Source organism: Pseudophryne corroboree, chromosome 4, assembly GCF_028390025.1.
Source record: "Pseudophryne corroboree isolate aPseCor3 chromosome 4, aPseCor3.hap2, whole genome shotgun sequence".
NCBI lineage: Eukaryota > Metazoa > Chordata > Amphibia > Anura > Myobatrachidae > Pseudophryne > Pseudophryne corroboree.
Window position 1 is genome coordinate 673,306,282 of NC_086447.1, and position 22,139 is coordinate 673,328,420.

Genomic DNA, 22,139 nt, shown 5'->3' on the forward strand with positions numbered 1-22,139 from the left:
CCACAGGTGGATCGCAAATCCAGAAGCCGGAAGTAATGAACCCGGAAATCGTGGCACGAACTGGAGCCAGCGTTCCCTGGTCCTCTACATCATTGTAAAGCGTGCACACACAGCAGCACAAGCCGGCCAGCCTTCCAGCCAGCGTCCCCTGGCATTTGGGAACCGCTGCACAGCTCAAATGGTCAGTGCTAAATCAGCCAGCCCCTCAACCCTCACTTACAAATGGGACTTCAATCCTAACACTTGGAGAGTGCAGGATAAGGCTGAGTGTATTATTCACAAAAGGAAGAATTCTGGTACTTCTGAACCCGAGTGGTGAAGTATAAATACAATCACTGCTTGTTCTAAAATATATACAGTTGTGACTAACAGACTGCATGTGCATGCTGAATAATAATTGCTCAAATATAGTTTGCAACCAGCCTGAAACTAACTGACTTTGTGTGGGGACATATTAAGTTCTAAAAACTCCTACATGTTGCTTATTTGTATGCATGATAAATAAAAAAATTTACAGTGAATTTTATTTAATTTTTAATGTAATAAACAATAGTGGGGTTTTTTTTTAAATCAAACCAGCAGCCGTTTAAGTGGTGTTTTTTTATGAGAGTAATCTAATCACTCCACCTGTGCACCTTAATTTTTTTTCTCTTTTCCACACATTAAATGACCTTTATGTAGAACAGTTCAGCCTGTAATTAAAAAAAAAAGTCTTGTAACTTTTGAACCATAACTGCTATTTTAAATCTATTTGCAGCAATAAACTTTTCAGCAAATTCTGATGTTGTATGACATGTTACACGACCCCCTTTCCATTTGAAAAAACTGATTTAGATTCAAGATGGACAATTTAAAATTGTCGCTCATGTTTGGTACATGCCCTAAAAGATAGCCCACCTCACCCATACCTTACTGGAGTATTCAGTTTTCCTATTTCCTGCACAGTTTTTGAAACAAAAGGGTTTACTGCGACTTTTGAATTAGCCGGTATTGTGTACTGAGAATTGTTTTGCTAATTATTACTTGTGCTCAGTTTATGTTTATATCTTGGTTACTGTAATGTAATGTTCTACTGTACATATGTACGGCGTATCACTTGCGGCACCTTATAAAGTGTAATAATAATAGTAATAACTACTCAGACTCTTTGCCAACACTAATTGATAAGCTAAATAGAAATGCAAGGCCCAGACGCGCTGTCACTGCTGCCAGTAAGGGATTATCAGTCCCAAGAACAATGCTGCAAAAAAGAAGAACGTACTGGCGCTGGTTGATGTTTCTCCAATATTATTAAACAAACGTGGATGAATTAGAATATGTAAACAATTTATTCACTAGACAGTATATGTACCATAACACTTAAAAGCATATAATTGAGCATGAATAAAAACTGAGAACCAAATAAATAGCTGCTGGAGTGTGTCCACATGGGATCCCGGACTAAAGAATAAAGGCCCTCATTCCGAGTTGTTTGCTCGCAAGCTGCTTTTAGCAGCATTGCACACGCTAAGCCGCCGCCTACTGGGAGTGAATCTTAGCTTATCAAAATTGAGAACGAAAGATTTGCAATATTGCGAAAAGACTTCTCTGTACAGTTTCTGAGTAGCTCGAGACTTACTCTTCCAGTGCGATCAGTTCAGTGCTTGTCGTTCCTGGTTTGACGTCACAAACACACCCAGCGTTCGCCCAGACACTCCTCCGTTTCTCTGGCCACTCCCGCGTTTTTCCCAGAAACGGTAGCATTTTTTCACACACTCTCATAAAACGGCCAGTTTCCGCCCAGAAACACCCACTTCCTGTCAATCACAATCCAATCTCCAGAACGAAGAAAAAACCTTGTAATGCCGTGAGTAAAATACCAATCTTCATAGCAAAATTACTTGGCGCATTGCGAACATTGCGCATGCGCAGTTAGCGGAAAATCGCTGCGATGCGAAGAAAATTACAGAGCGAACAACTCGGAATGACCACCAAAGTTCCCTGGGGAATAATGATGTTTCGATACAGCTGGTGTTACCCATGGCGATGGAGTCCTCCAGGTGCTTGGAAATTAACAGCAGGCAAGCTGTGATGATTAAGCAAAAGCTGGGTCTCTCCAATCAGTGCTGTAATAGTGGAACTACCTCTGTGGGACTGCACTATTACAGCACTGATTGGAGAGACCCAGCTTTTGCTTAATCATCACAGCTTGCCTGCTGTTAATTTCCAAGCACCTGGAGGACTCCATCGCCATGGGTAACACCAGCTATATCTAAACATCATTATTCCCAGGGGACTTTATTCTTTAGTCCGGGATCCCATGTGGACACACACCAGCAGCTATTTTATTTGGTTCTCAGTTTTTATTCATGCCCAATTATATGCTTTTAAGTGTTATGGTACATATACTGTCTAGTGAATAAATTGTTTACATATTTTTATTCATCCACGTTTGTTTATTAATATTGGAGAAACATCAACCAGCGCCAGTACATTCTTCTTTTTTACTAATTGATAAGCTTGCAACCTTGAATCATAAGATCTTTTACAATATCACAATTTGAACTTAAATAATTACAAATACAATTATGTGTGGATCAGAATCCAAGAGACTATAATACTACTAGAACACACAGTTATCTGTTATAAAGAGTTAAATTACTGTATACTCTTTGTGGTTTATCTATTAAACATTAGAATTGGGGAAGGTTTAATGAGTGTAGGTGTACAGTAAATAGGAAAGAATCTCTTGCAGAACATTTCTTGCAACACTTGCAGAACATATTAATGAATACCAAGAGCAAAACATTATTAGGTATACTACAGAAGGCTTTTATCTTATTACTCATAGAAAGTTGCCTCTAATCATGTATAAACTCACTAATGGTATATTTTGTTTTGTATTGCAATCTATATAAAACATATACATCATATACAAGCATACTGTAAGAAAAATGGCACATACACAGTATTAGCACTTTAAAATTTTTTATTGAAATAATAATAATAATAATAATAATAATAATTAACTATCTCCTCTAGCCACCAAGTGCACTGTCTTGGAGCAATCCTTGACTCCTCCCTCTCCTTCAAACCACATATTCAGCACCTATCACAAACCTGTCATTTTCATCTAAAAATATTTCCAGGATCAGACCCTTTCTCACCCAGGATGACCCTTAACTACTCACTGGTCATCTCCAGACTGGACTACTGTAATCTCCTCCTGACTGACATCCCTAACACATACATCTCTCCACTCCAATCAATCCTCAATGCTGCTGCCCGGGTCATCTTCCTCACCAAACGCACTACATCCACCTCAACTCTCTTACTAGCCGTTCACTGGCACCCCTTCCCCTTCAGAATCCATTTCAAGCTTCTCACACTCACTTACAAAGCCCTCACTCCTCTCCCATTTACATCTCTTACCTTATCTCCCCTTACACTCTCGCCCATCCTCTTTGCTCTGCTAACACATGCTGCCTCTTCTGCCATCTGATTACCTCCTCTCACTACTACCTCCAAGATTTTGCATGTGCTGCTCCCTTTTTCTGGAATTCTCTGCCTCTCCCCCTCAGACTCTCCACCAAAAAACTTCAAGTGGACTCTCAAGACACACTTCTTCACCAAACACAGCCATCTCTGATCTTATGCCTTCTGTGGCCCACGCTCACTTTCTACCTCATCTGTGTCACCCCTGTCTGTGGCCCCTATCCTTTAGAATGTAAGCTCTATCGAGCAGGGTCCTCTTTCCTCATGTGCTTTTACGTATCTTACTTAACTTATCTTCTTTTCAATACTCCATTTGATGGAACCAAATCCTTTGGTTTTCTGCCACCCGGATACTTATTTTAGTGCTGTTTACTGATGCAGCTATGTTTATATACTCTGTACTTGTCCTATATTGTATTGAACTGTAAGTCACTGTCTTCATGGTTTGCTTATTTGTTTACTCTGTAATTGGGCGCTGCAGATCCCATGTGGCACCATATAAATAAAGGATAATAATAATAATAATAATAATAATAACCAAACATTGATGTCATCTCTCCACAACCCACTCATCCAAGTGGTGTAACCATCTCCTTTGCAGGACAGTTGGCTCACAGCATCCACTAATTCTAAAACCTATGTTAAACTATCAAACTACAGATCTTTGAACCTGATTCAGATTTTTAAGTTAAGCAAAAAAAGCATGTAACTTTGTGTCTGGAACAAACCATATTGCCATGTAAGAGGAACAAATACAGTTACAGACGGAGCCACGCTAATCATGGCTCCGTCTGCAACTAGGTGCGCCCGGCGAGGCGCACCGCCGGGAACGAACGGGGCACGCATGCGTCGTAGACTCGCAAACAGCCCATTCAAAGTGAATGGGAGTGTCTCTGTGTGCTCAGTGGTGTTCCGAGGCGCAGACACACCTAGGCACACCGCACGCCCCTGCCTGCGATGCAGCCATGCTCAATGAGTGTGGCTCCATCTACGTATTTTTTTACTGTGCAGGTTAAATACTGGATGCTTTTGCTCATAGCCCACAAATGTTAGATAGCTTTATTTTTACACTGTAATAAGGATTTCAGTTTGAACACACCCAAACCAAATCTAAATCTCTCTGCTCATGTTACTTCTGCCTCACCTGCAGTGCAACATGGTTTGGCCCAGTTGCTTGTTTTTTTATTTTCTTGCAAAACAGAATCAGGCACGTTGCCACAAAAGTGGGGCTTAAGCTGATGTGCCACCACCAACCACAAACAGATCTAACGAAACTCAACACTGAAACAAATTCACCAAAAATAAAATCAAACTTTTCTCACTAAGGTGAACCCTATCAAACCAATATGGAATTTGTATCAATACATGCTCCACTACACCATCACCATTTTCCAACAAGTAGCGAGTCACAGCTGTATTGACCTTACTCTGGATCAAAACCAACCTAGCTCCAGATTTTGCATTCCACCAGGCATGTCTCAGGACCACTGAGGACCAAACGATTTTATATAGTGGTAAAGCCTCTACAAAATGCCTAATAATAACAGACCACAAATCGAGAGCAGTGTGCAGCCTAATATCGTGTCCACCAAGGTGCACAATCAGAACCTGGGGCACTTTATGATTTAGTTGCTCCTTCCAAATGTGCACTGCCCCCTCTTAATTTTGCAGACATGGTGGTTTGGTGCTGTATTGTTTTACGGCATTCCAAGTATGATTTATTTCACATAGAAGGAAGTATCCAAAATTCTAATTTTTTATAGGTGGACACTGCTTTTTTTCTGTAGTCATAAGCCTGTTGAACTTTGATACATCTATTTACAGTATATGCATTACTGCATTCATTGAAGACTAACCCCTGAAGAAGTCTCTTGGAGATAAAATACATAGGGTAAAGATTTTAGGACCAACAACTGAAAAATCAAGTCCCTAATAAATGGGTAAACAGTGTATACTCAGATGTAGAGTATCTTGCGGCAAACTGCTCAAATGTGTACTGTAGGAATTATTGTTTGGCTATGAGAAATTGCAGTTTAATAAATAGTTCAATTTTATAACATGTTGAATTTATAAGGGTGTTAAAAAAATTGACATTATTTTTAGTGATGAGCGGGTTCGGTTTCTCGGAAACCGAACCCCCCCCGAATTTCAGCCTTTTTACACGGGTCCGAGCCATGCTCGGATTCTCCCGTGTGGCTCAGGTAAACCGAGCGCGCCCGAACGTCATCATCCCGCTGTCGGATTCTCGCGAGACTCGGATTCTATATAAGCAGCCGCGCGTCGCCGCCATTTTCACACGTGCATTGAGATTGATAGGGAGAGGACGTGGCTGGCGTCCTCTCCGTTACAGTAGAAAAGACACAGAGTGACTTAGTGTTATAATTGTGGGGAGGATTGGGGACAGGGAGCAGCTGTTAGGGAGTACAGTGCAGGGTTTTGATTATAATAGTAGTGACCACCAGTTTAATCCGTTGGTTCTCTGCCTGAAAAAAACGCTCCACAATATCTGTGCTCAGTGTGCTGCACTGCTGCATGATATATCTGTGCTGAGTGCACTGCTCACACTGCCTAATTGTGGGGACTGGGGAGCAGTTATAGCAGGAGTACAGTGCACAGTTTTGCTGACAGTGACCACCAGTCCAGTATACGTTTGTCTGCCTGAAAAACACTCCTGTGGTGGCTTTTTTTTTCTTCATACTAGTTTAGCAGTCTGCTGACAGTGTCCACCAGGTCCGTTATTATTATACAGTATATATATATATAGCAGTACGGTAGGCCACGGCTGTACCTACCTCTGTGTCGTCAGTGCACTCGTCGTCCATAAGTAATATAACACTATACTATCCATCCATCTACATTGTATACCTGTGGTGGCTTTTTTTTTCTTCATACTAGTTTAGCAGTCTGCTGACAGTGTCCACCAGGTCCGTTATTATTATACAGTATATATATATATATATATATATATATATATAGCAGTACGGTAGGCCACGGCTGTACCTACCTCTGTGTCGTCAGTGCACTCGTCGTCCATAAGTAATATAATAATACTATACTATCCATCCATCTACATTGTATACCTGTGTTGGCTTTTTTTTTCTTCATACTAGTTTAGCAGTCTGCTGACAGTGTCCACCAGGTCCGTTGTTATTATACATTATATATATATAGCAGTACGGTAGGCCATGGCTGTACCTACCTCTGTGTCGTCAGTGCACTCGTCGTCCATAAGTAATATAATAATACTATACTATCCATCCATCTACATTGTATACCTGTGGTGGCTTTTTTTTTCTTCATACTAGTTTAGCAGTCTGCTGACAGTGTCCACCAGGTCCGTTATTATTATACAGTATATATATATATATATATAGCAGTACGGTAGGCCACGGCTGTACCTACCTCTGTGTCGTCAGTGCACTCGTCGTCCATAAGTAATATAATAATACTATACTATCCATCCATCTACATTGTATACCTGTGGTGGCTTTTTTTTTCTTCATACTAGTTTAGCAGTCTGCTGACAGTGTCCACCAGGTCCGTTATTATTATACAGTATATATATATATAGCAGTACGGTAGGCCACGGCTGTACCTACCTCTGTGTCGTCAGTGCACTCGTCGTCCATAAGTAATATAATAATACTATACTATCCATCCATCTACATTGTATACCTGTGGTGGCTTTTTTTTTCTTCATACTAGTTTAGCAGTCTGCTGACAGTGTCCACCAGGTCCGTTATTATTATACAGTATATTATATATATATATAGCAGTACGGTAGGCCACGGCTGTACCTACCTCTGTGTCGTCAGTGCACTCGTCGTCCATAAGTAATATAATAATACTATACTATCCATCCATCTACATTGTATACCTGTGGTGGCTTTTTTTTTCTTCATACTAGTTTAGCAGTCTGCTGACAGTGTCCACCAGGTCCGTTATTATTATACAGTATATATATATATAGCAGTACGGTAGGCCACGGCTGTACCTACCTCTGTGTCGTCAGTGCACTCGTCGTCCATAAGTAATATAATAATACTATACTATCCATCCATCTACATTGTATACCTGTGGTGGCTTTTTTTTTCTTCATACTAGTTTAGCAGTCTGCTGACAGTGTCCACCAGGTCCGTTATTATTATACAGTATATTATATATATATATAGCAGTACGGTAGGCCACGGCTGTACCTACCTCTGTGTCGTCAGTGCACTCGTCGTCCATAAGTAATATAATAATACTATACTATCCATCCATCTACATTGTATACCTGTGGTGGCTTTTTTTTTCTTCATACTAGTTTAGCAGTCTGCTGACAGTGTCCACCAGGTCCGTTATTATTATACAGTATATATATATATAGCAGTACGGTAGGCCACGGCTGTACCTACCTCTGTGTCGTCAGTGCACTCGTCATCCATAAGTAATATAATAATACTATACTATCCATCCATCTACATTGTATACCTGTGGTGGCTTTTTTTTTCTTCATACTAGTTTAGCAGTCTGCTGACAGTGTCCACCAGGTCCGTTATTATTATACAGTATATTATATATATATATAGCAGTACGGTAGGCCACGGCAGTACCTACCTCTGTGTCGTCAGTGCACTCGTCGTCCATAAGTAATATAATAATACTATACTATCCATCCATCTACATTGTATACCTGTGGTGGCTTTTTTTTTCTTCATACTAGTTTAGCAGTCTGCTGACAGTGTCCACCAGGTCCGTTATTATTATACAGTATATATATATATAGCAGTACGGTAGGCCACGGCTGTACCTACCTCTGTGTCGTCAGTGCACTCGTCGTCCATAAGTAATATAATAATACTATACTATCCATCCATCTACATTGTATACCTGTGGTGGCTTTTTTTTTCTTCATACTAGTTTAGCAGTCTGCTGACAGTGTCCACCAGGTCCGTTATTATTATACAGTATATATATATATAGCAGTACGGTAGGCCACGGCTGTACCTACCTCTGTGTCGTCAGTGCACTCGTCGTCCATAAGTAATATAATAATACTATACTATCCATCCATCTACATTGTATACCTGTGGTGGCTTTTTTTTTCTTCATACTAGTTTAGCAGTCTGCTGACAGTGTCCACCAGGTCCGTTATTATTATACAGTATATTATATATATATATAGCAGTACGGTAGGCCACGGCTGTACCTACCTCTGTGTCGTCAGTGCACTCGTCGTCCATAAGTAATATAATAATACTATACTATCCATCCATCTACATTGTATACCTGTGGTGGCTTTTTTTTTCTTCATACTAGTTTAGCAGTCTGCTGACAGTGTCCACCAGGTCCGTTATTATTATACAGTATATTTTATATATATATAGAGCAGTACGGTAGGCCACGGCTGTACCTACCTCTGTGTCGTCCGTGCACTCGTCGTCCATAAGTAATATAATACTATACTATCCATCCATCTACATTGTATACCTGTGGTGGCTTTTTTTTTCTTCATACTAGTTTAGCAGTCTGCTGACAGAGTCCACCAGGTCCGTTATTATTATACAGTATATATATATATATATAGCAGTACGGTAGGCCACGGCTGTACCTACCTCTGTGTCGTCAGTCGTCCTCCATAAGTAATATAATACTATAATATCCATCCATCTACATTGTATACCTGTGGTGGCTTTTAGTTGTGCGCATTAAAATATGGAGAACAAAAATGTGGAGGTTAAAAAAATAGGGAAAGATCAAGATCCACTTCCACCTCGTGCTGAAGCTGCTGCCACTAGTCATGGCCGAGACGATGAAATGCCATCAACGTCGTCTGCCAAGGCCGATGCCCAATGTCATAGTACAGAGCATGTAAAATCCAAAAAACAAAAGTTCAGTAAAATGACCCAAAAATCAAAATTAAAAGCGTCTGAGGAGAAGCGTAAACTTGCCAATATGCCATTTACGACACAGAGTGGCAAGGAACGGCTGAGGCCCTGGCCTATGTTCATGGCTAGTGGTTCAGCTTCACATGAGGATGGAAGCACTCATACTCTCGCTAGAAAAATGAAAAGACTTAATTCAATATATATAATATATAAGATTCAATTCCTCCGTGGAGACATTCACCAGCAGCAATTGCCTCCAGAAAGTGCACGGGGACCTGAGATGGTGGATTCCAGTGGGGACGAATTAATAATCTGTGAGGAGGGGGCTGTACACAGTGAAAGGGGTGATGAATCGGACGATGATGATGAGGTGGACATCTTGCCTCTGTAGAGCCAGTTTGTGCAAGGAGAGATTGATTGCTTCTTTTTTGGTGGGGGCCCAAACCAACCAGTCATTTCAGTCACAGTCATGTGGCAGACCCTGTCGCTGAAATGATGGGTTCGTTAAAGTCTGCATGTCCTGTTTATACAACATAAGAGTGGGTGGGAGGGCCCAAGGACAATTCCATCTTGCACCTCTTTTTTCTTTCATTCTTCTTTGCGTCATGTGCTGTTTGGGGAGTTTTTTTTGGAAGGGCCATCCTGCGTGACACTGCAGTGCCACTCCTAGATGGGCCAGGTGTTTGTGTCGGCCACTTGGGTCGCTTATCTTAGTCACACAGCTACCTCATTGCGCCTCTTTTTTTCTTTGCGTCATGTGCTGTTTGGGGAGTATTTTTTGGAAGGGCCATCCTGCGTGACACTGCAGTGCCACTCCTAGATGGGCCAGGTGTTTGTGTCGGCCACTTGGGTCGCTTATCTTAGTCACACAGCTTCCTTATTGCGCCTCTTTTTTTCTTTGCATCATGTGCTGTTTGGGGAGTATTTTTTGGAAGGGCCATCCTGCGTGACACTGCAGTGACACTCCTAGATGGGCCCGGTGTTTGTGTCGGCCACTTGGGTCGCTTATCTTAGTCATCCAGCGACCTTGGTGCAAATTTTAGGACTAAAAATAATATTGTGAGGTGTGAGGTGTTGAGAATAGACTGGAAATGAGTGTAAATTATGGTTATTGAGGTTAATAATACTATGGGATCAAAATGACCCCCAAATTCTATGATTTAAGCTGTTTTTTAGGGTTTTTTGAAAAAAACACCCGAATCCAAAACACTCCCGAATCCGACAAAAAAAATTCGGTGAGGTTTTGCCAAAACGCGTTCGAACCCAAAACACGGCCGCGGAACCGAACCCAAAACCAAAACACAAAACCCGAAAAATTTCCGGTGCACATCACTAATTATTTTAGAGGCATCTATTCAGTTAAATAAGAAGGTACCATACACTTAACACATGACTGAAGGTGATGATGAAGATAACTTACATGAAACGTTAGATAACCATTTATTTTTTAAACTATACATATATAGCCTCTTTTATCTGTTATAATTTTTACTCACTGTACTGTATATATTGATGAGTACTCAATAAATACAGCCATGACTCCTTGTGATTAACAGAATACTTCACCATCCACCTTTGAAAATCACTAAAACCATCGGATATGTACACATATCATATCCCACAGAGATCACTTGCTGCTGTATCTCTGTGGGATACAGTATGTATTTGTGCTATGCTATACTGTAGTCCCTCTTCATGAAGGTCCCGCTGGGACCAAAAACATTTCAGTGAAGCTAAGATGATTATGCAGCTTTAAAGAATAAAATTTGTCTTCTTTGTTCATCTGAAAGTCTGTAGAGTGCCCCTCTGCTTATACCTATACATTGGTACCTAGGTTGTGTATTGTGGGTGACACCCCAACTGCTGTTATCTGTTATTATGTGGAAGATGAGAGTGCGGTTCTAATACAAGTGTGTATATATATATATATATATATATATATATATATATATACCTATGATAGTCAGCGATCTGGACACACCTCTCAGGGCCATAGACACTAGTAAGGACTTGCAAGGAGCAGGGTGATCATTAATTGATGACAAATAAGAAACTCCTGCTAAGATACACTGTACTATTTCCACTGAATGCCCTTGATTGTATTAGCTCAACACAAAAGCTAGCATGCCTGGGCCACAGGAGCATGGAACTGCTCTTACTCAAGCCGGCCCACCTAATTGCAGTGCAGAGTCATTATATGGTCTATAGATCTACAGTGTCTAGACAGACGGTCAAGAGGTTGACACCAAATGGTAAACATGCATTAGGTTGACATGGTCATTAGGTGGATATGTTTATGGTTGACAGTGCTTATGGTTGACAGGTACAGAAGGTTGACAAGTTCAAATGGTCAACATGCCAATGGTCAACACACATGTGTTCAACACAACTTTTTAAGGTTTTTTTTCTAATTTTCCATCTTTTGCATACTTTATCATCCACATGCACTACGATTGGTAATAGTAACCAGTGCTGAGTGCAGCGGGAGTAGAGTGGGGTACCTTTCCTGTAGCAAAGGGATGTGGTACACTAATTGGGTTTCCCTGTGCTCTGACGGTAAAAAAGACACCCCCCCAAAAAATGGTGTGATTACCTTTTTCCATGTCAACTTTTTCATGTGTCAGCCTATTGTACCTGTCAACCTTTTCATGGGATGACCTTTTATATGTTCACCTAATTACCTTGTTGACCTTTAGTCCCTGTTTAACTTTTCACTATCGACCATTTGGTGTCGACCTATTGATTGTAGACCATGGGGGTCATTCTGAGTTGATCACTAGCTGCCGTTGTTCGCAGCGCAGTGATCAGGCAAAAATTGGCATTTCTGTGCATGCGTATGCACCGCAATGTGCACGTGCGACGTACGCGTTCAAAGTCCTTTGTGGTTTTGCACAGGTTCTAGCGAAGTTTTTAGTCACATGGCACAACGCAGGAAGATTGACAGGAAGGGGGTTTCTGGGTGTCAACTGACCGTTTTCTGGGAGTGTTTTGAAAATGCAGGTGTGCCAGGGAAAACGCAGACGTGGCTGGGCGAACACTAGGCGGGTGTGTGATGTCAAAAGCCAACCCTCCAATGTTAGAATCAACGTACATGAACAGTAAGTCCAGGGCTGGTCTTGTTTTGCACAAAATGTTTTTGCAGGCACTCTGCTGCACAGGCGTTCGCACTTCTGCAAAGCGAAAATACACTCCCCGGTGGGCAGCAACAATGCGTTTGCACGGTTGCTAAAAACTGCTAGCGAGCGATCAACTCGGAATGACCCCCTATGTTACTGCAGATCTATTGAACCAAAACCACAATGTTTTGGGTACAATAGCTCTTTTTGCTAGTTCCTTCATGCCAGCCTGATTACTTGCCAAGCATAAGGAGGACATACTGTAGGTTATCAACCAGCTAAGCCTGTGGGGCCAGTTTCCTAAACCAAGGTCAATGTCACTGTGTCTGAAACTGTTGGGGGTAGATTGCCCCAGTGAAGAAGAATCAAGCAGTCATCTGCCTACAGTTTTGACACCTACCTATATTTCTACCAATGCTGCATGGATTCTGCTGGACTTCCAAAAGACTGCATTTGCCCAGATTCATTATCTTCAGCCACCAATTACTTCTCCAGTCACAGACCCACAACCAAAGGATTGCAAGATCATCTGTCTCAATAACATTAAAGATGAAATCATCCAAGGACTGTTAAATATTTATAATGGGAAATGGTTTATTTGGACTGAAAATATATTACTGGGACTCTAGCACTATATATTTACAGATTTATCCTTATACTCTTCCCTTTTTGTTTCATTCGGCATGAAATGCTAAGCATGGCTAAGTCGTTCCATGACAAGCATCATTTGATAGATTCCCATTTTCTTGGGCTACAAATTCATATAAAGTAACAGATTAAAGTAGCATATACCGTCAGAAAGATTCGATTCCATGGCTAATATGGCCATATTGCTAAAATGGGTATATTGTATATTGCTGTGCCTTTGAAAGAGAGCATATCTGTTTTTACAATATTGATGCTTTAATGTGGAACATTTCTATTTAAATATAACTTTAATAGATATTGAATGTTGTGCTTATCAGCTGCACCCTTGTATTTATTAAATGTAACATATACTGTACACTTCTGTTTTATGTATCATTCAATTTTAATTAACAGTTTCGAGTAGTACTTATAATTTTTAATACGGATTGTACTTGCTGCATTGTCATCTTTCCAACTTCCACCATAACTACAATCACCCCCCACACGCACGCACACACACACACACACACACACACACACACACACACACACACACACACACACACCACAATTTGTCAATCTTGTGCATGGAAGATGACAGCAATAATCCAAGGTATCAATCTTGAAACCCAGCAAAGAAATCCTTGTCACAAGCCCTCCTACTTCTTGCTCCCCACTAGTACCGCAAAAAATACAAATAAGGTCTGCATCAAAAAACAACTCAGCGTCCGCTACCTGCCATGTTTTGGGTCAGAGCAGATGCGTGTGACATCATACAGCCAACGCAGCCCGCCCCAGCAACGGTCCAGACACACCTGCATTGTCCGGGCATGCCCCCTCCCACCCTGTGGCAACCTCTGCCTATCAATCAGGTAAAGGCGATCGCACCAGTGAGATGCTTTCGCATCTTACTGTATGCGCACGCGCAGTGCGGCCGCTGTGTGTGCACTCAAGACACTAGGCTTCAGGCTGTGATTGCTGCCTTTGCAGCGATCAGATCTGAATTAGGCCCTGTGTGCTATGAACACAAATATAGACAAATTATTTTACAATACAGGTTGAGTATCCCTTATCCAAAATGCTTGGGACCAGAGGTATTTTGGATATCGGATTTTTCCGTATTTTGGAATAATTGCATACCATAATGAGATATCATGGCAATGGGACCTAAATCTAAGCACAGAATGCATTTATGTTTTATATGCACCTTATACACACAGCCGGAAGGTAATTTTAGCCAATATTTTTTATAACTTTGTGCATTAAACAACGTGTGTCTACATTCACACAATTCATTTATGTTTCATATACACCTTATATACACAGCCTGAAGGTCATTTAATACAATATTTTTAATAACTGTGTGTATTAAACAAAGTTTGTGTACATTGAGCCTTCAGAAAACAAAAGTTTTACTATCTCACTCTCGCTCAAAAAAGTCCGTATTTCGGAATATTCCGTATTTTGGATATTTGGATATGGGATACTCAACCTGTATAACATTTGTTTTATATCATAGTACTTAGACCCTTTTTATCACTTTTTATATATATTTCCCTTAACATAGGTGAAGTTTTTAGAATGTTTCCAAAGCTGAACATGTGGCCCTTTTGAAGCTGATTGGGAACAAAGCAAAAAAAGCAAGTAACTTTGCACTTTGGCAAAACCATGTTTCACTGCAGGTGCTGGTGAAGTTCCAAAATGGAATAATGACAGTATATGCAGTATGTTACTACAGTATAATACTGTATGAATGTGTGTATTTCAGCAGTTTGGCGTGAAATGTGTACTAGAATAACTGCTGTTGCTAACATCAACTTAAGTTTTATCAGTCATTTGTTTTAGTGCTATACAGTACATGTGCCATTTATGACATTTGACCTGTTGAGATGATGCTGGTTTTGAATATTAAAGCATGAATATTTTCTCTTTGTTCTTACAGTTTAGTGACTAGGGCAGGTTCAGCATCTTAAAGCAGGACAAGAAAAAAATTATGGAAGTGGACTTTTGTAAGAGGGATCAAAACAACTGTATATTGGACCAATATAAAATAGATTGGTTTAGCACTGCATTAACCCCAGTACCAATATTGGCAAGCAGACCATTGCCTAAGATGGTTATAACTAACCAGATATTTTGGAGTTACAAATACCACCGTAATTCCAGTTTAATAGGCTCTCAAATGCAAAAGCAATCTTCCTGCCATCAGGGACTACGGACCGTTATAGAAAATTATGTGAAGAAAAGCCTATTAATCTACACACATTCTATCAGCCTGAGATGGGAATGTGTAAAACAATATACAATGTTGTCTCTATTAATAAATGGGTACATGCTGCCTTTCTAAGGCAATGGGTAGTGCATTGCCCTGAATACCAAAATGCAGCACCAACTGCCACCATGATCTAATGGAGGGAACATTACTTAACCAGAAGAACCCCTGCTATGCTGTACAGCAACAATGGGGAACCTTCAGCCCTCGATCTGTTGTTGAACTACACATACCAGTATGCCTTGCCACAGTTTTGCTATTTGGCCACGCTAAAACTGTTGCAGGGCATTATGGGCTGTGTAGTTCAACAACAGCTGGAGGAACGAAGGTTCCCCATCCCTGCTCTTTAGCAAGTTCACCATGATGATGCTGACTAGTTAAAATAGAAAACATGGTATAAATTTCAAAAATATGAATAGTGTTAGTGGAACAAAGAAAAAATTATTACTCAATAAAATTGAAACTGTTTTCAAACAGCCAATGTAAATAAATCACATTTAACTTCTTTTTAATTACTATCATTTTGGACTATTTATATGAATTATTTACCTATTTACTTACTGAGACTGAATACATCACATGAACAGGCTCCTAAATAATTTCAATGTAAGTATCTAGTATAACAATAACTAAAAAAATTAAAGACCATACAAATCACATTGATATCAGTCTAGCACCAAATTAGCACAGTATCTGAGCTCAAAAAATATTTTTATTTAACACATATAAATATTAAATACATTTTACAATTGTTTTTATGGCCTACACAGAATACTGATATGTATATGTATACAGGTTCAAACTATCTATTTTGGTTTTTCTTTACAGATTATCTCATTTATTTTGAGTAAACGAAGGCAATTATAAAATGTTAATATAAATTTGGAGTATACTACACTTGTACACCTTAATCAAGCAGTTAAGCAAAATGCTAATTTGAAAAACTGAAACTCATTATTGTGAAAGAGATTTCATTAATATTTTTTAACAAATTAGCTTTAAATAGAAAATAGTTATACAGCTATTGACTTTGGGGCTAATTCGTTCGCTAGGGTTTTTTTGCCCTGCTGCGAAAAGATAGTCACCGCCCACAGGGGGGGAGTGTATTTTCGCTTTGCAAGTGTGCGATCGCATGTGCAGCCGGGCCGTACAAAATGTTTTGTGCAGTTCCTGAGTAGCCCAAGACTTACTAAGCCGCTGCGATCACTTCAGCCTGTCCGGGGCCGGAATTGTCATCAGACACCCGCCCTGCAAATGCTTTGACACGCCTGTGTTTTTCCAAACACTCCGAGAAAATGGTCAGTTGCCACCCACAAACACCTTCTTCCTGTCAATCTCCTTGCGATCGGCTGTGCGAACGGATTCTTCGTACAATCCATCGCTGTGCAACGATCCACTTTGTACTTGTACGACGCGCCTGCGCATTGCGGTGCATACGCATGCGCAGTTCTGACCTGATCATAGCGCAGCGAAAAATCCTAGCGTGCGATCAGGTCTGAATAAAACCCTTTCTGAGCAAGTGTAGAAGAGAAGACAGAATTTGTGTACATATTTAATACTGTTTACATATCGGTTCACGATCCAAGTTTAAAGGTGAAATCAGCCAGATACCACAATGGAATGATTCACCGTTTCCAATAGATGATTAAAATAGTAGAACTTTACCTTTTATTTGTCTCACATGAAGATTTTAACAGTGAAAATATAAAGCTAAGGCATTTTGAAAAGTTACAAACTGGATTTCTTGAGATTCTCATGCTGCTTAAAATTTACTTTTGCTTCAAATTGTTTTGTTTAGAAATAATATATTTTTAAGTGTCTCTTTATTGGTGTGTGAGTAAAATTTACTAGCTGCCACTTGATAACTATAACTTACAATCTATTTTAAACACATGTAGACAGTTGCTGCCCCAAAAAGATTATACAGATATAAATATATTCTTGCAAGTTTATGTGTAGTGATTGGTTAACTGTAGAATATCTGTTTGTGTTATGTAATTATGAAAGGATGCAAAAATATAATTAGAATATTTGTCACTACTGTGCATTTTCTATTCTGTTTATTTGACATGTTTGTAATTAAAAAATGTATAAACAGAGCACACCTTTTCATGTCTTTGAACTTACTTTGGAATCACTGCTTAAATGTGTGTAATATATAAAGCATGTTACTGTATCTCTCTCTCTCTCTCTCTCTCTCTATATATATATATATATATATATATATATATATGTGTGTGTGGAACAGAGATTAGTATTGCGCCACTTGTGATAAAAACAGATGTGTTGTATAAAGAGTCTTGGTAAGCTAAAATGACACTTCCCTATGCTGCTACTGGGGCGTCTGCTGGATCCCTCAAATATGTACAGGGATGGTGATTCCCTGAATAGAATTTATGAAAAAAGGGGGTGGGGATGAGGGATATATAGTGACCACGGTGTCAGTGCAATAAGTGTAAAATTGACAATTCTATACAATAAAAGGTATTTATTAACGTACAATTGAGCATAAAGAAACATTTAAAAAAAATGGGACAACAATAAAAACACAACTGAACTAAAAACACTTCAATGAATTATATAAAACTACAGTAAAAACAAGTATTAAGGTTTTTTCCTTATCTTAAATGAGGTAGGTGAAGGTTTCCAATGTGTTTCGTCTGATGAGATTTCTTCAAGGGGTAGGGGTACAATGGACCTACAAGTCTATTTATAGCAGTTATAGCATGGTGGGAGGGTCCCAGCTTAACAGGGAGTCATGTGATACAATTATATGTTAAGTACATTCAATCTAATACATAATGCAGTCTGAAAGGTATCAGGTCATTAGGAGCTACTGGACAATGAAAACGAGTGATTCACAATATTTTAAATAAAGTTAAAAGGTTTAAAATCATCTTAGGCATTGTAATTGCCGCACTTCCGCCACACTTCCGGTGACGGAAGACGCGAGACGTCACTTCCGCCCCACTTCCGCTGTCGTCCGCACATGCACCCACGGCGGCGCGATGTTACTGTACAGTCCTCAGTGCCTACTACAGGTGTCTGTGATCCAGGGGAAAGGAGGTAGTCACGTGTTATGACCTTTCCCAGCGGCCATATTTGATGGGACTTTGTCCATAGGATTTTAGGCAACGGTGGCCATTTTTTAGTGTATCATACATAGCCTTTCTTCGGAATCCATGGTGACCGTTCCATAGATAAAATAAAGATAGATGCGTCAGGAATACATACTTTTATCAGTTCAGATTCATATATTAACAACTTCCAGATGGGTGGTGACATAATATAGTATTAAACTCATGATACTGGATAGAAAATAAACGTGCAGGTGCAGGTGTTTATTTATATTGTAATGGTGACTTGAGTTTAATAATAAAGTGCATGAAGAGACTCAGGATTAATTTATAACTAGAATTGCTAAGGTTCTCATATTAAAGTGCTTGTGCATTAAGCGTACAAGTGCAAGTGCTTATTTATGGTGACTAGGGATTAATTTATAACTAGCAATGCTAATATTTGCATTTAATATAAAGTACCTATGCATTAGTGATATGAGTAGTAAATGCACAAGTGCAGTGTATATTGGTGTTTATATGACACGTGATATTTTTACTCAATACTCAGGGTAGATATAGTGTGTACCTTTCTCAGGCCACTAATAGTTATCGTACCATACAGTACCTGATCTTCCCAGATGGTCTCCGTTACTGGTACTGATCAGGCCCAACGCTGCTTGGCTTCCAAGATCAGACGTGTTTGGGCATTTCCAGCGTGGTATGACTGTAACTACGTTGTGCCTTATCGATTCACACTCCAACCTTTGCATATTTACTAATTTGCTAATTTTAGTCTGAACATTAGTGACTGTGAACTGACTCGTGACGAGGGGGGGGGGGGAAGGGGGAAGGGAGAAGGGAGGGGGGGAGGGGATGGAAAGCCCTCATTTTGGAAGGGAATGACGGGGTAAGGGGTGGGAAATGGAATTGGGAATGAAAGATTGAGGTTTTTGTACCGTTTTTTTACAAGAAAGGAGCGATCTCGTAATTGTCGTTGAATCCTTTTGGCTGTAGTGTCTGTAATTGAAATATCCAAAACATCTCTCTGCGTGACAGTTTGTTAGCGAGATCTCCTCCTCTTTCTCCCAATTTCACCAGTTCTATGGCTTTGAATGTCAAGGCTTCTGGATTGGAGTTATGTGTAGAGGTAAAGTGTTGGGAGACAGCGTGGCTCTCCACTTTGATCCTGATATTCATCACGTGTTCCTGTAGCCTCAACTTTAGCGGCCTCTGTGTCTTCCCAATATATTGTTTACTACAGTCACACTCTAGGAGGTATATGACCGATTGAGTATTGCATATATTGTGTGTGTGTGTATATATATATATATATATATATATATATATATATGTATGTATGTATGTATATTCCAGCATGACTCTGGAATTCCTGGAGCAATTTACACCAAACTTGGTGCACATACTGTATGACTTACAATCTGGAAAAAATACTGTGGGGGTAAGACACCCCTAGCACCACTAGGGGTGGGGGTGGAAAGGGGATGACATGTAAAAATCCATAATTTTCGGGATCGCTGAGATGAATACTGATACTCCTGATGCTGTTTCACTCCAAGTTCAGCCCCCATCAGCATGGTGGGTGAGAAGGGGTAGTGAACTTAAACCAGAAGATAGGTGCACTAAAAATAGTCTTATTGTATTAAGATTTCCATGCAGGTGAAGCCGTGGGCAAAAAGCTACTATAATATATATATAGATTCCAGATATAAGTACTTAACCAATCTATTTCCAGTCAGGAGAGGATAGTGTCTCAACTATCAGAGAGTAACCTGTCACTTGAACTAAACATTGCCAAACCTCTCAGAGAGCAATAGGAGGAAAGGAGACATAGATATTTTGACTCCTAAATGCATTAAAGGAAGGCTTCATAGTCAGCAACTGCTTATCTACTGTGTAAAGGGGAAAAAAAAGCTCTCCAAGTGACCTTAAGTGTTATGCAAAAATCTTTACCTCTTTACCTCAAAGGAGGAGCCATAATGAGAGCAAGAAGTTAAGCAAGGAGACCTATGGACCTTTGGGATAGAGTCAGCCTATCCCTGCAAACCTTACATATTTAACATCCAGCGGGCAGAGCTTGGCCTGTCGTCCCAGCATTTGCAGCACTGAGCAGGGCAGCATCAGAGGCGGGACGGATCAGAGAAGTAGGCGGATTATTCTCATCAAGGTCAGCCTTTTCGCAGCATCAAGCTAGGGAAGGCCCACCCAGAGGTGTCGCCTCACAAAGATTAGCAGCGGTGGGTGGAGCATGTCCTGTTGTAAGTCCAATTAGTTTACCAGGAACTCCTGCAAAATTGAAGTTATATGCATGGATATACTTCAAGTTCCGTAGCGAAGGACGGGTATTCAGCTAGCATGATATATATAATTGAGTAAATATAAAAGCATGCAACACGGCAAGCTAGATGCCAGAACACAGGAGCACAAGTAAGGTCCTCAATAGTCTCCAGTATTGGAAGCTAATTACCTAGCACTTAGTGCTAGGTAAGTGTAGCCATGTATAAAGTGTTAATGATGTGTATATAATGCTGTGTATATAATGATATATGTATTGGTGTATTATACCTATATGTGTATATACTGTATATGGATTGATGTGTTAGTCTATGTAGTGAAGGATGTATGGTGTAGAGGGACAGACACCTTTTAGTGGCACTGAAAAGGGTTAAATATACATATTACACAGGGTTAGCACAGTGCTATCCTGCTGTTCACACATAGGGGACCCGCGCGCCGGTGAAATGAGAGCCGTGGGCAGAGAGGGGGCTCCGCGCAGCGGTAGAAGAGGCCTGTGTGCAGAGAGGGGGCCCCATGTGCCGGAGAGTGAGAGCCGTGTGCAGAGGAAGGGGCCCACGTGCCGGTAGGAGAGAGCATATAAAAAGGCTCTCCCGCCAGCGCTGGTCAGCCTGCTGCACCACCTGTGAGAGTGCACGCCTGGATCTCCTGTGCCACTGACAGAGCTGTAAGCTATCACAGTGGCCAGCAGAGTCCAGGTGATGTAGCCGGTGCAGGGATGACGGAGGAGTGCTGAAAGGCGGCGGTGCGGGTTCTAGCGATAGTACTCACCGCTGTGCCGGTGCTGCCAACGACGCCTGCGGGACCTGGGAGGCTGAGAGGCATGGGGGTCCTGGTGCTGGAAGGCAGAGGAGGTCCGGCACTGATCGGGGCGGAGGAGTGCTGAGGCTCACTGCAGCAGGACCCGGGAAGCGGCGAGTGCAGCGCAGGGCTGACGCCGGCGGAAGTAACAGCCCATAGCAACCAGAGAAACTACCCTGGTTGGTAAGCAGAACAGCGCCAATGCCAGCGTAATACAGAGGGGGATCCCAGCTATCCCAACACCTCATCATTGAACAAGAGGAGGAGTCGGGGGAGCGGTCAGCTCAGCAGCAGTACGACTGAAGCGTGAGTGGAAAAAAAATCATCATGCACCTCACTCACACCCTAGCCTAGCACTACGAAGTATAAGTAACTATCATATATCCAGTAGCCCTTATACAAAGGCTATGAACATCAGTGCTAGGCAGCATTAATTAAGCAGGGGATATATATATATTGAGTAACCAGAGTGACTTACATTAATATACCCTGCATTACTTCAGGGAGAGGAGAGTAAAAGGCATTTCATTCTGACATGTAAGAAAGTAGTCTCCTGTAACCATTGACTATATTATGAAGTGCAAAGAGTATTAGCAAGATCTGAACT

At 40.7% G+C, this 22,139-nt stretch overlaps 1 pseudogene; it reads right to left on the reverse strand.

The window, feature by feature from the left end:
* Window positions 1–19,031: 19,031 nt before the first annotated feature.
* Window positions 19,032–19,150, reverse strand: LOC134912335 (5S ribosomal RNA; annotated as a pseudogene).
* Between the last annotated feature and the right edge of the window lie 2,989 nt (window positions 19,151–22,139).